The following is a 14,186-nucleotide window of genomic DNA, read 5'->3' as shown; positions in this document are numbered from 1 at the left end:
AAGTTGCCATCTCTTTCCTCCATTTATCAACTTGGCCCAACTTAAGAAACATTGTCAACATCCACTATTAGAGTAAGTAAAACTTTTTATATGAAATAATTATTGATAGACATATAAATTGATAAAAATACTTATGAGAGCAATACGGTTGATTCTTTTTTTAAACATTTAAAGCATATCATTTGACCTAGGAATTCTGCTTCCAGGAAAATCCTATCAAGAAATGTTGACATACACAAAAGGTATTTCTTAAAGACATAATAACAGTCTCATTTGCAAGAGTGGAATTTCAGAGTCAACCTGCAGTCAGTAAGCAGGATCCTAGTGAAACACTTTGAAGGAAATCCATACAATAAAACAGCAATTGCAGCTTAATAAAAAGACACAGGTTCATCCCCAACAAATGGTTATGAACTGATATGGAACAACTGCAAAACTCACTGTTTTACTGTTTAATGAAAAAAAAAATCACAGAAGCAAGTACATTAATATTTCAAAAACGGGAAAAAGGAAGGATAGAGGGAAGAAGGATTGGACTTATGGATTCCTTGCCTATGTGTTTAGAAAAGAGACTGGCAGACAAACACACAGGCTTCCTATTACCAATGGTTTTCCTGTAGGAAAGAGAAATAAAAGAAGGTTGAGATGTAAAACAATGAGAAGAGAAAAAATGTTCTGTGCATTGTGTTAATATCAATAGCTATTCCTTGGAGTGTGTCTATGTGCATGTGTGTGTGTGTCTGTGGGTCTGTGTGTGTGTATCTGTGGGTCTGTGTGTGTGTGTGTCTGTGTGTTTGTGTCTGTGTGTCTGTGTGCATGAGTGAAATGAAAACAATAACATAAAGAAAAGGGAAAGTAATGAAAGGGATGAAATCTAAAGTGGCTCTATAGACCACAGAATAAAAACTGGAGATGGCATGTTATCGTAGCTGGGTGTCTCACATCAATTTGAACGTGGCAGGGAAAAACAATGTGACATACATGAATGTGACAGGGGAGTCTCATGGTCCTGAGCACTTCCAAGAGTCCCACCTTTGGCAACGTCACAGCACCTATTTGTTTCAGCAGAGTTGAGTCTACTCAGGGTGGGTTTTTCTCTGCCCCACCAAACTGTTCTTGTAGAATCTGATAATGAGTCACAGATTCTACAAGAACAGTTTCCAGATTGCTCTCATTTTACCATCAACCTGTAACCCTAACCCAGACTGATGCTAGAGCAAATTCAAGGCAGATACAGACAAAGTGGGAAGGGTAAATTTCACAACCCTTCGCTTTGCTTGGAGGCATGCCTAGCACTGCTCACCACAGCTCCTCAAACTTGACTTCTAACATTTCACTCTGGGACAAAGCAGGCCCCATCACACAATAGAGGTCAGGTAGCAATGCTGTTCTTCAGTGCAGTTAACAGCACCCCCAGCTCAATTCCTCAGTCCTGCTTTCAGCTCCAAAATGAGCACAAGACATTGTTGCATAAGGGTCAGGAAAGAGTCAGAACTGCTTGCTTCGAGACCACTTGCTGAGCCTCCCACGAGGGGCTGTGTTATCATAGCATCAGACAGTACCATCTACAAGAAGCAATAGAGGTTTACTATCATGTTGAAAATGAGTTTATCATCTCCCCTATTAGTAGAGTTACAGAGTCCAACGAAGCACAAAGAAACTCATGTTCAGGTCTCTCCTTCCATAAGGTACAGGGTATGAACAAAAGTCAGCATGGCATGCAGTTACAAGTATGAACTTAGTTGTGGCTTTCTGAAATGCCACAGCTGGTCAAAAGGCAGAGAACATGGGGTTCCCAGCCCCAATTGATACATATATACTGCAAACCTACACATAAGACTCAGAAAAGATTGCACAAGAAGGGACAAAGATTCAAGAGCCAAAGGTCAGGACATTTACTGTGAGGTTTTCCCTTCCATTACAGTGGTTTGAATGGAAATGGGCTCGTATATTTGAATGCTTGGTCCCCAGTTGGTGAAACTGGGAAAAATGAAGAGGTTTTACCTTATTGAAGGAGATGTCACTGGGGGTGGGCTTTGAGGTTTCAAAAACCCATACTATTCCCAGTTAGCTCTCTCTCTCACTCTGCATCATGCCTGTGGGTCTGATATAAGATTTCAGCTACTGATCCAGTGCCATGCCTGCTTGCCTACTGTCATTTTCCTGGCCATTATGGTCATAGACTCACCTCTGGAACTGTCAGCCCCAAGACATTCTATAAATAAATTGTTGCTTTGGTCATGGTGCTTTGTTGCAGCAACAGAAAATTAACTGAGACATCTATATGGGACAGGGAAGCTATACTTGAGAAATCTCAACAATATGGTACTCTAAACAAGATCAGAACAATGATAATACCAGTTGACATTCCAACATGGACTGGGGAAATCTCATAAGTTCCTATCCCTAATAAAGAGCTATAGGCAATTAATGACTTCCAAGAGAGGGAGAACCAGTCTTCCTCAGAGATGTGCCCTTCTGCTAATTAGTTTTATATTAACTTGACACAGCTAGAGTTATCTTGGAAGAGAGAACCTCAGCTGAGAAAATACTCCCATCATTTTGGCCTGTAGACATGCCTATGGTACATTTTCTTGATTGATGATTGATGTGGGAGGACCCAACTAATGGTGGGTAGTGGCATTCTAGGTGGATGGTCCTAGATGCTATGAGAATATAGGCTGATCAAGCTAGGAGGAGCAAGCAAGTAAGTAGCATTTCTCCCTGACCTCTGCCGTCAATTCCTGCCTTCAGTTTCTGCCCTGACTTCCATGGAGGAAGGCCTACATGTTATAAGCTGAAATAAATGCTTTCCTTCCCAAGTTATTTTTGGTCATGGTGTTACTTTACAGCAATAGAAACCATAACTAAGACAAAAATCGGGACCAGGAGTAGAGTGTTGCTATGACAGGTATGACCTTGAATTTTGAGGAGGATTGTAGAAGGTCTTTGGAACTTCAGGCTAGAGAAGCTATTGAGGCTTTGAAGTTTGGTGAGCTCTTGTGGGAACTTAGAGGAAGATGCTAAGAACAGTGCAGATGATGGAGGCCTGGCTTGTAAAGGCTCAGAAGGAAGTTTGAGAGTTCCTTAAATTCTTTATCAGAACCAGTTGATGTTTTTACTTAATAATCCATGGTTCTGCTCATCTGGGGCTGAAGAGTCAGCCATGATTAACAAGAGAGCAGCACCACTGAGGTGAAACCTTGGCTTTGCTAGCATAATCTATACTGATAAATTGGGGCTAAAGAATCAGCTGTGATTAAAAAGAGACTAGCATAGAGGCAGAATCTTCTGGGAAGTGTGCTTTCAGAGTCAGCATTTAGAAGCTATGGGTCATAGGGAGCCAAGGCCATACCTTTTGCTCCAGGGAAACTTAACAATGTGTAATAGTCACACAGGTTTTGACTAGTTTTGAAGGCATGAAGAGGTCATGGAGAACAATTGAGGCTTGGCACCATGTTTCAGGGCTGGAGTCATTGGGAAGAGAGGCCAGGAAAGGCCATCAGTGAAAGTGCAGTCTCAGTTCTAGGATTGAAGGGGTCATGGAGAGACATTGAGGCATGGCATCATGTGGCAGGGTCAGAGCCCTTGAAGAAAGCCACAGATAGGATACTGGAGCAAGAAGTTGCAGCAGAATACCAAAGCACTTTGAATATGCCAGTGCCACAGCAGGACCACCAAGGTCAGCATCAATTGTGGAGTGGAGCTTGTTGGAGTCTTGGTGACAAGTTACATATACTGTGGATGCCAGAGCTGGGCAAATGATGCTACCAAGCCTTTGGAGCATGTAAGATCCTGACTCCCCTAAGTCTAAAACTGAATTTTACACTGTCTGACTTTTATTTTACTTTGTTAAGATTGTGAGTGGGCCCTGGTTATTTCCACTTGGAATAAGAATGTATTTAACTTATTTTGATTTTATAAGACCCCACAGTTGAAGAGATGATTTTGGAATTTGATATAAACTAGAGTCATTTTGAAAGATGGAACCTCAACTGAGAAAATGCTGTCACCAGACTGGCCTGTAGATAAATGGTAAAGCATTTTCTTGATTGACAATTAATGAGAGGATGCTCAGTTCACTTTAGTCAGTGCCACCCCAGGGTTGGTGGTCCTAGGTGCTATAAAAAAGCAAGCTGAGCAAGCCATGGAGAGCAAGCCAGTAAGCAGCTCTCCTCCACAGACCTGTGTAATATTTCCTGCCTCCAGGTTCATGCTTTGAGTTCCTGCCTTGACTTCCCTTGATGATGGACTACAAATTGTCAGATGAAATAAACCCTTTCCTCCCTAATCTGGTTTTGATCATGGTATTTGATTACAGCAATAGAAACCCTAATTAGTTATCCAACTACAATTAGTTGGCCATAAAATCATATACGTGTGAGTAACACTAAATGGAATCATCAGGTTGTATTTATATATGCATGTAACAATAAATAAAGAAAAGAATAGAGATGAAACAGGAAAGTAGAAGGAAGATTTGGAGGCTGAGAAAGGGGAATATAATGGGGGCAGAATATGATAATAGGATTGAAGATGACTACAGTATAGTATATACATGTGTGGAATGTCATAATGAAACATTACCTGTATAATAAATGCTAACAGAAATGGGGAATGTATGAACTTAGAATTCAGGCAGGCCAACTTTTTAGGTGGGCAGTGCCTTATTGTCTACAATTGCTCCACTGTGCAATAGCTGTTGATCAGCCTCTCCCTATCCCTCTCTCCCCAGACAGCCATCCATTCCCAACCTTTATGGGATCAACATTGCATATGAGATCATGTGGTGCTTGTCTATTTGGCTTACTTCACTTGAGATAATGATGGCCAGGTCTATCTGTGTTGTTGTGAATGACAGTTTTCTATGGCTAAATGGTATCCCATTGTGAACATGTAGCACATTTTCTTTATTCCTTTATCAGTTGATGGACATAAGTTGCTTCCATGTCTTAGCTATTGTGCCAGTGCTGTAGGGAGCATTTGAGTGCCACTTTTAACTAAACACAGCCTCAGAACAACTTTATCATCTGCTAAGTGAAGATAATAATAGCACCTACCCCACAGGACAGAATGAGAAAGCCCAACTACAACCTCCACTAACCTGAATGCTACTTACTAGCAGCTGAGCAAAATAGCTCTTATTAGCAACTAAATCTCATCATCATTCATGGTCTCAAGAATGTGGTCAAATGGGACTTAAGTGAGATTCAACATGGTTAAAAGGAGGGGGAACCCCAATAAGATAAATAAATAAGTACAATCTCAAAGAGTGCACTTTCTCTCTCACCTGGAATGATTGCCCTGGATGGATTGCTATGCATGTGGTAGAGACCAGCAAAAAATGGCTCTAGGATTGCAGCCTTGCTGTTCTTGCTCAGCAAACATGAAAAGGAGAAAGAACACAGACACTTAACACAACATTGGTGCTGCGAGATTAAGGAGAATAGAGAGGGAGATGGGTTTGACCAGGAAAACTGAGATGCCCCCAAAGTCTGCTGAAAATGTCAGATGTGATTTTATGACCTCAAGGGGAACAAAAATATCTACATAGTATCAAGTAGTATGAGGATAAAAGAAGTGAAGTCTGGGGAGCTTCAGCATATGCTCAACTCATTTCACTAATAGGGTTCTTATCTTCTTTCCCTCGTTGCTAGGAGGTCAGAAAACTCAGAGATCTGCATCTAAGATACACAGTAATGATGGGATTTGAACATCTCTTTGCCAAAAGCATAACCCTGTTTTCCCGCCCGCCTTTGCACAATCCCTTTGTGGGCTGAGCCAGCCATGAACTGCATTTACAAGCTTTTGAGTCTATGTCCAAGTTTTCTGCTAGACAAAGTTACCCTTCATGGGGCATTTTTACATCTTTCCCATTGTATGTTTAAATAATTTTATTGGAGTTTAATTTACATTACATAGGGCTATGCACTTAATGTCTAATGAATGACTTTCTATAAACTTACAGAGCTATAAAAATATTACCACCACCCACTTTTACAATATTCCAACAACTATAAAATTCCCCAATCTCAGTCAGGTGTGGTGGTGAATGCCATTAATCCAAGCACTTGGGAGGCAGAGGCAGGTGGATCTCTGAGTTCAAGGCCAGCCTGTTCTATGAAGCGAATTCCAGGACATCCAGGGCTGCTATACAGAAAAACACTGTCTCAAAAAACAAAAAACAACAACAACAAAACAAACAAACAAAAACAAACAGCCTTTTGTGTTGTTACCCCTAATGTCATCGTCCCCCCACTCTCAGGAAACCATAACTTCATTTTCTACACTAATTTGTCTGTTTTGAATATTCATAAAAATGAAATTATGACATGTTCTATACTTTATGCCTAGCATCTCCACAGCATGCCTCCTTCAGGAGCATGCTTCAGTAGTGTGCACTGTTGCCTACTAGACAGGGCAGTGTATGGAACAGCATGCTGCATCTGTTCACAGTGTGAAGTTCACTGGCATTGCCTCCCATTGTCCTGTATGACTGATACACTATGAACTCTAACCTACCAGGCCCTTTTTATAGACATTTGCATTTCCCATGGATAGATGCCAAGTAATAGAGTTGCTCAGTCAAAAGTAAAGTTTGATTACATGGAATTATATGAAAAGCATGCTTTTCTTCTAAGTCTCCATGCTATTTTACCTCCCCAGCAACTACAAAGCCCCAGTCTCCCCACACCTTTACCAACTCTTATAATTATCTAGATGGTGGCTATTCTATTTGTTTGTTTGCTTGTTTATATTTTTCTTTTTTTTTACAATTTCATTTTTTATTTTATCTTATAATTTAATTTAATTTTACATATCAGCCACTAATTCCCTTGTCCTCCCCGCTCCCGGGCCCCCCCCCCCGCCTTCTCCCCAACCCACCCCCCATTCCCATCTCCTCCAAGGCAAAGACTCCCCTGGGGATTGAGTTCAACCTGGTAGATTCAGTTCAGACAGGTCCAGTCCCCTTCTCCCAGGCTGAGCCAAGTGTCCCTGCATAAGCTCCAGGTTCCAAACAGCCAGCTCATGCACTGAGGACAGGTCCTGGTCCTACTGCCTGGATGCCTCCCAAACAGTTCAAGCTAATCAACTGTCTCACTTATCCAGAGGGCCTGATCCAGTTGGGGGCTCCTTAGCTATTGGTTCATAGTTCATGTGTTTCCATTCGTTTGGCTATTTGACCCTGTGCTTTTTCCAACCTTGGTCTCAACAATTCTCGTTCATACAAACCCTCCTCTTTCTTTCCAATTGGACTCCTGGAACTCCACCTGGGGACTGGCCGTGGATTTCTGCATCTGGTTCCCTCAGTCATTGGATGAGATTTCTAGCATGACAATTAGGGTGTTTGGCCATCCTATCACCAGAGTAGGTCAGTTCGGGCTTTTTCTCACCCATTGCCAGTAGTCTATTGTGGAGGTATCTTTGTGGATTTCTGTGGACCTCTCTAGCACTTTGCTTCTTTCTGTTCTCATATGGTCTTCATTTATCATGGTCTCTTATTTCTTGTTTTCCCTCTCTGTTCTTGATCCAGCTGGGATCTCCCACTCCCCTAAGCTCTCTTAAGGGTTTCTCTGCATAGCCCTGGTTGTCCTGGAGCTCACTCTGTATACTAGGCTACCCTCAAACTAAGAGATCTGCCTGCCTCTAGCTCCCGAGTGCTGATATGAAAGGTGTGCGCCACCACAGCCTGGCTATGATGACTATTCTTAATGTCAACTTGACACAACTGGGAAAGAGGTATCTCAGTTATGGAATTGCCTCCATCAGATTGGCCTGTGGACAAGTCTGTGGAACATTTTCTTAATTGCTCTTAGCAGAGGAGGGCCTAACCCACTATGAGAGGTGTCATTCTTGGGCAAATAGCCCTAGATTGTATCAGGAAGCTGGCTATGCTTCAGGAGAAGCAGGAGGCAAGGCAGTAAGCAGCATTCCTCCATGGTCTCTGTTTTAGTTCCTGTTTCCAGATTCCTGCCTTGGCTTCCCTCGGTAATGAACTATGAAGTGTAAGACTGTATTAGTTAGGGTTTTGTAAAGGAATAGAACTGATGGGGATTTACTAGAGTGGTCCAGAGACTGTGGTCCCCAGTACCCCAATAATAGCTATCTCCTGACAGAAAGGTCAAGAATCTCATAGCTGTTATTCCACAAGGCTGGATGTCTCAGCAGTCCCAACCTGGTACTGTAGTCCCAGAGGATTCCTAGATAGCTGCTGGTCCTCAGTGTACATTGGAATCCCAAAGAAGTAGGTTCTAATATCAATGAAGGGATGCCGCAGCAACAGGATAGGTGAACTTGCCAAGGGGGTTGAGAGCAAGCAGGCAAAAAACAAAAGCTTCCTTCTTCTATGTCCTTGTAAGTGGGCTGCCACCAGGTGTGACCCAGATTTAGGATGGGACTTCACACCTCAAATGATCCAATTTAAAAAACAACCCCTCACAGGTGTGCCCAGCTGCTTGGGTTTCAGTTGGTTCCAGATGCAGTCACGTTAACAACCAAGGTTATATCACAAAGATAAAATAAGCCCTTTCCTCCCCAGGCAGATTTGATGCTTTATCACAGAAACAGACAGCAAACTAGAGCAGTCTGCTCTTTTGTTCTTTGTTTCTGTTTTGTCTTTGTCTCAGTTTTTGGTGTTGCAGCTCTGGGCTGAAGACAGGGCCTTGTCCATGCTAATCATGTGTTATACCTAGCTATAGCCTCGGTCTTTGGCTTTATGAGTGGAAGTGATTCCACTCATATGAACCTGCATTTCCCTGCCTGTGGAGGCTAAACACCTTTGCCCAGAATTCTTAGTTAAATATTTTATTTGGTCAAGTGAGTATTTGAAGACTTTGTCTAATTTTACATGGACTTATATATCTCATTATTGTTGAATGTGAGTACTCATTTAGTTTGTGCACAAGTTTTTGTCATCTATATCCTGGTGCCTTTACAGACTTAAAAGTTTTAAGTTTCAAAAAAAAAGTCAATTAATATTTTTTCAGGAATTGTGCCTTTGGTGCCAAACCAAAGAATTCTTTGCATAACCAAGATCATGAAATTTTTCTTTTATATTTTATTCTACAAGTTTTACACTCATATTTAAGTCTATAATCTACTCTTAATTAATTTGGGGATATGGTATGAAAGGTCAAAATTAATCTTTTTTATGTGATTATCCAATTGTTTTCCCAGTCCATTTGTTGAAAAGATTACCCTTCATTCATTAAATCAAAACTCAATTAACTGTATGTATAATTTTTTTCTGGATTCTCAGTTCTAGCCCATGAACTTTGTACCACCCTCCTCACTATCACTATGGAAATTTCTAGTGTTTTTAAATCAACATTTTTAGAATGTATCACCTACTAAGATTCAGGAATCCAAAGAGGACTGTGTCTTGCTTGTACACACAATTTACAAACATGATCATAGTGAGTATTATGGTTCACATCCACTGACAAAATTGTGTCTATTAAAACAAACAAAAAATATAGGACCACTGACAATTTGTACTAACGACAAAGACCAGCTGCAAGCCCTAAAACTTAGTGCAGGTGTGGGTAATTAGCAAGAATTCCATTCACTTACTTTGGCCCACTGATGTTTTTTTAAGCTACCACATGTAATGATGTTTTTGGTTGCACATTGTCGAGCCTTCCCTGGGCTCTAGGTTGGAGCCTCCCTTTCTCTTGGCATTGAGAAGTAATGTTCTTACAGAAGGTAGGCTTCTCTGTAGCCCTAGGAGCTGGACCCTTATTGGTCTAGGCCAAGACTACAAATATATTTGAGAAAGGACAGTTAATATCCAGTCTCTGAAGCAACCACTGGCCTCTAAGATAATAGGAGGAAAGCAGTCCTAGATGATACAGAAACCATCGGGGGCTGTGTTCAAAAAAAAAAAAAAATGTTCACCTCTGCAGCTAACAGGCAGGCTCTGACTTGCCCCTTGCTTTGTAGCTCTCAGGTACATTCATTAGTCCCCTAAGACTGCTCTGAGGAAGCACCACAAATGGAGCTGGGTCTTAATACATGGTGGTTTAAAAGAAAATGGCCCCTAAAGGGAGTAGCACTATTGGGATGTGTGGCTTTGTTGGAGTAGTATTGTCTTGTTGAAGGAAGTGCGTCACTGTGGGGGCAGGTGTTGTGGAATATTAGTTTAATAAGGCAAAGATATGTTACATTCTTTTATGTTGCATTTGTTTAACTCTGTAAAGCTGTTTTGCTTTGCCTATCTAAAACACTCAATTGGTCTGATAAAGAACTGAACAGCTAATAGCTAGGCAGGAGAGAGGGATAGGCAGGGCTGCCAGGCAGAGAGAATAAATAGAAGAAGAAATCTAGGCTCTAGAGGAAAGGGGAGGAGTGAGAAAAGGAGAAGGAGAGGAGTGTTGCTGGATTCTAAAGGCTCCCTTGGGGGAGTGGGTGAAAAGGCACAACATCAAGGACACAGACACCGGGAGTCAGTTGAAGGCAAATAATGAATTTGTTTATTTAATAATGGGGAAGGCCTTGTATACCCTCCTCCCAGCACCCACTCTGTGTCACAATCTAGTGGCATTGCATGGTTATCCCTCACTGGCTGGGCACTATCAGGAACTCTGACAGCAACCAGGAACTACGACAGTGCCTGTGGCTACGCCCTCAGGCAGACTCCAGGTTGGCTCATAAGGAGTACATTATGTGCATGCCTTGGCAACTGGTATGAGCCAATTTCCGAGAACCTATGGGCCTGTCCTACTACAGAGGAGGACACCAGGGGCCAGCCACCCAGTCACACAGTTAGCCATGGAGTAAGAAAGAAAGAAAGATATGTAGAATAAAGAAAGACAAAAAACCCAAAGAATAAAGAAGCAAAATGTAGTTAAAGAGAAAAAGGAAAATTTAAGTTAGAAAAGCTGGATAGAAATAAGCCAAGCTAAGACTGGGCATTCATAAGTAAGAATAATATTTATTTGGGAGCTGGGTGGCAGGCCACCAAAGAGTGAAAAAAAATCCAATTACAGTCAGGCTTTGAGATCTCTTTTGCTCATCCTTCACTCAGTGTGACAGATAGACCACTTCCTGTTGCCTGCAAGATGTAGGACTCTCAGCTACCTCTCCAGCACCATGTCTGCCTGCATGTTACCACGTTCCACCATGATGATAATGGACTGAACCTCTGAACTGTAAGCAAGCCACCCTAATTAAATGTTTTCATTTGTGAGTTGCCATGGTCATGGTGCCTTTTCACAACAATAGAAGCCCTAATGGAGACAAATGGAATTTTAGCCAGACACGGTGGCTCATGCCTGTAACCCAACACTCAAGAAGCTGAGGACAGAAGGCAGTTGTGAGTTCAAGGTTAGTCTTGGCTGCACAGTGAGTTCTGTGAGAGCAACAGCTTGGGCTGTCAGGACCCTGTCTCAAACAAACAAACAAAAAATTCAAGTTCATACCCTATGTCTCTGAATGTGAGAAATACGATAGCAGATCAACTGGATAAATTCAATTTCTATTAATCAAAGTCTTCAGTCACATACTTTGTCTCAGTGGATCACACTCATTAATCTAGTCCAAGCTCCATAGTTAAAATTCAAATTATATATATATATATATTCCCATTTTCTTTCCTCCAATGGAGAGACAATTGATTTAAGATATACTGTTGTCTATTATTTTCAAGACTCCAGACCTACTACATATGGCCTTCTTAGAGCAGTGCATTGGCTCTCTGAGGCTCTTGGGTTCCTTATGTCTGCTGAACTCCCTGCAGTGAACACTGTGATACCAAGGCCAAGATGACTATTCAAAAAACTGTATTCTCCATAACTGACTACTACACTAGTTCTCTTTTTAAAACACAAAATCATTTTCAAAACCCCAACATGTCCTTGAAGCCTGAGTTCATCTTTTATTCATGGTCTATAGAGCAGCTACTGCTATTACTAGAATTCTGGCTAAAACTGTATTTGGCCAAATATGTGTGATACCCTTGACTTGGAAAAAATGCTTTAAACTCTTTTATAGAATATTCTGAATCGTTTTATTTTTTAAGTAGGTATGGTATTTTAATGTTGGATTTAGTATGTTTTAGTAAAAATATCCAGGGCAAATCCTTCTCCTGAGCCTCTCTGAGGCAGTAGCTGATCATTGCTCCCTGAGATTCACTGCTGGCCAGGCCTCTCTCTCTGGTGGCTCTAGCCACCACTCCTTATCTCCCCTGGCTAAAAACATTCTGAGTGTTCTATAGCCTGAGCTGATCCAGTCAGTCTCTGCTTCTAACTTCATACAAGTCTCTATACTGTCTCTATCTCCACCGCTCTTGCTATGGAAAATCTTGTTGGATTTAAGGCTCACCACTTTTTACAGAGAGATCTTTAAAAATGCTCTCTGTAATGATCCTATTTCTATGTAAGTCCTCATTCTTGAGGGTCCAGGTGCACATGTTCTAGGAAGGGGTAATATCTAAACCACAGCACTTGGTCTAGGCCAGTCATAATTTTACTTTCCTCTGCCATAAATGATCTAGCAAACAACACATAACCACTTCTGGCCAAAAGGTTCACCAGGCTGCCTGCTCTGTGATCCAGAGAAAATATGGTCCTATTTGATTTAAAGTAAATCCAGATACAGGTCATGTGTGTCAGTGAGTGCCTCCGGACTTTGTCCCATGAAGAAGACAAAGCGCTAAAAGCAGAGGCAGCCGCCTTGTGAGCACAGGAAAGCCATAAGAACTGCAGAGAAGCAGAGGCAAAGTCCTCCCCCGATGCTGAGAGACTGAGTTAACCAACTCTGTAATTTCTTAGCTCTGGCTTCTTACAATGATTGATAATAAACTTCTCTTGATTACATCCCTGAATTCAGTTTTACTATGGGCTACAATCAAAATAATCCCTGCTGCTCTCTGAGCATTCCTTTCCAAGTCGTCTCAGAAGAATACGGCGGAGGCCAGAGTGGCTGAGGACGATGCTGATCCACCCTCTAGCTAGAGAAGACACGCCAGCGCAAACCCATTTTCTTTTCAAATTTTCTCACTGTGACACTGATTCACTGAGCAAAAAGGCTGCAGCTGACTTTCAGATTTAATTCTGGGATGTAATGTGGAGGAGACCAGCTAGAAAGAGATTCAGAGTACTTTGTTGGAATGAAAACAATTCTCGGAGGAGGAAAAAAAAAATGGGACTATCCAGAGGAGAACAAAAGAAAATGAAATAAAATATAAAATGAGAATTATGAGAGAGAGAGAGAGAGAGAGAGAGAGAGAGAGAGAGAGAGAGAGAGAGAGAGAGAGATTTTCCCTCTCTGACAAGCTTGGGCAGGTAACAATTGCTACACATCTTGAAACTTGAAGAAAATGAGAGCACAGCTTTCCGAGGAAGCAGGGGAGGCACATGGGGTGGGGAGTGGTCCAGCTGAAGCTCATGCAGCTGTCCTAGATAGCTGTAATGCAGTCCAGTGCCGAGGATGCTGGCAGGTCAAGGTAGCACTCAGATCAGAGGCCTGGAATCCCAGTCTAGGAGACAAACACGGCATCTAACACACAGCATGCAGACTGGCTTTGCTCTAGTTTTTGTGAGTGTTCTCTCAGCAGCTGCAAAATGAGGAGAGGGATCTAGAGAAGAGAGATTTGCCATTAGAAATCACTAATCATCCTTCTCCGGAAGCATGGTTAGACAACAAGGCAAAGGCTGGAAGGACTGAAAGGCACATCTTCCACATCGAGACAGCTTCAAGTGAGAGTATTGCTAAGCTAGCTGCTGGCCAAAGACACAACCCAACACCAATCAGCACACTCGGGGAGAAGAACAGAACCCAGCACACTGTCCACAACATGGTCAATGCTAATAGACTGCTAAGAATGGGAAATGTGAGCCAGAATCAGGGGAAAAGTCGGGGCGCTCAAGTGAGTAGACAAAGATTAAGGAGCAATCCAAGCAAGGAAATGCTTCAGACTTCTGAGAAGTGCACAGATAACGACAGCCGTTTAACAACTGGTTTTACATATTTGTTAAAAATTCCACATTTTCTTAATTAAGAAAATCACGTAAAGTTGGTCACTCTGGTGCCCTCCTGTGTCCCAAGCACCTTGTGTATTGTGACCACAGATAATCTAGTAAAACATAGAATTTCCCATTAAGTCAAGAAAACAAAATATTGTTTTTAACATACAGAATACTAGGTCACGTTATGACGTTTCAAACAAAATGTGTGGTTGGTTTTCT

The sequence above is a fragment of the Peromyscus eremicus genome, chromosome 7, assembly GCF_949786415.1.
Source record: "Peromyscus eremicus chromosome 7, PerEre_H2_v1, whole genome shotgun sequence".
NCBI classification, from domain to species: Eukaryota; Metazoa; Chordata; class Mammalia; order Rodentia; family Cricetidae; genus Peromyscus; species Peromyscus eremicus.
The sequence above is the reverse complement of the archived record's forward strand: the minus strand, read 5'-3'. Positions refer to the sequence as shown.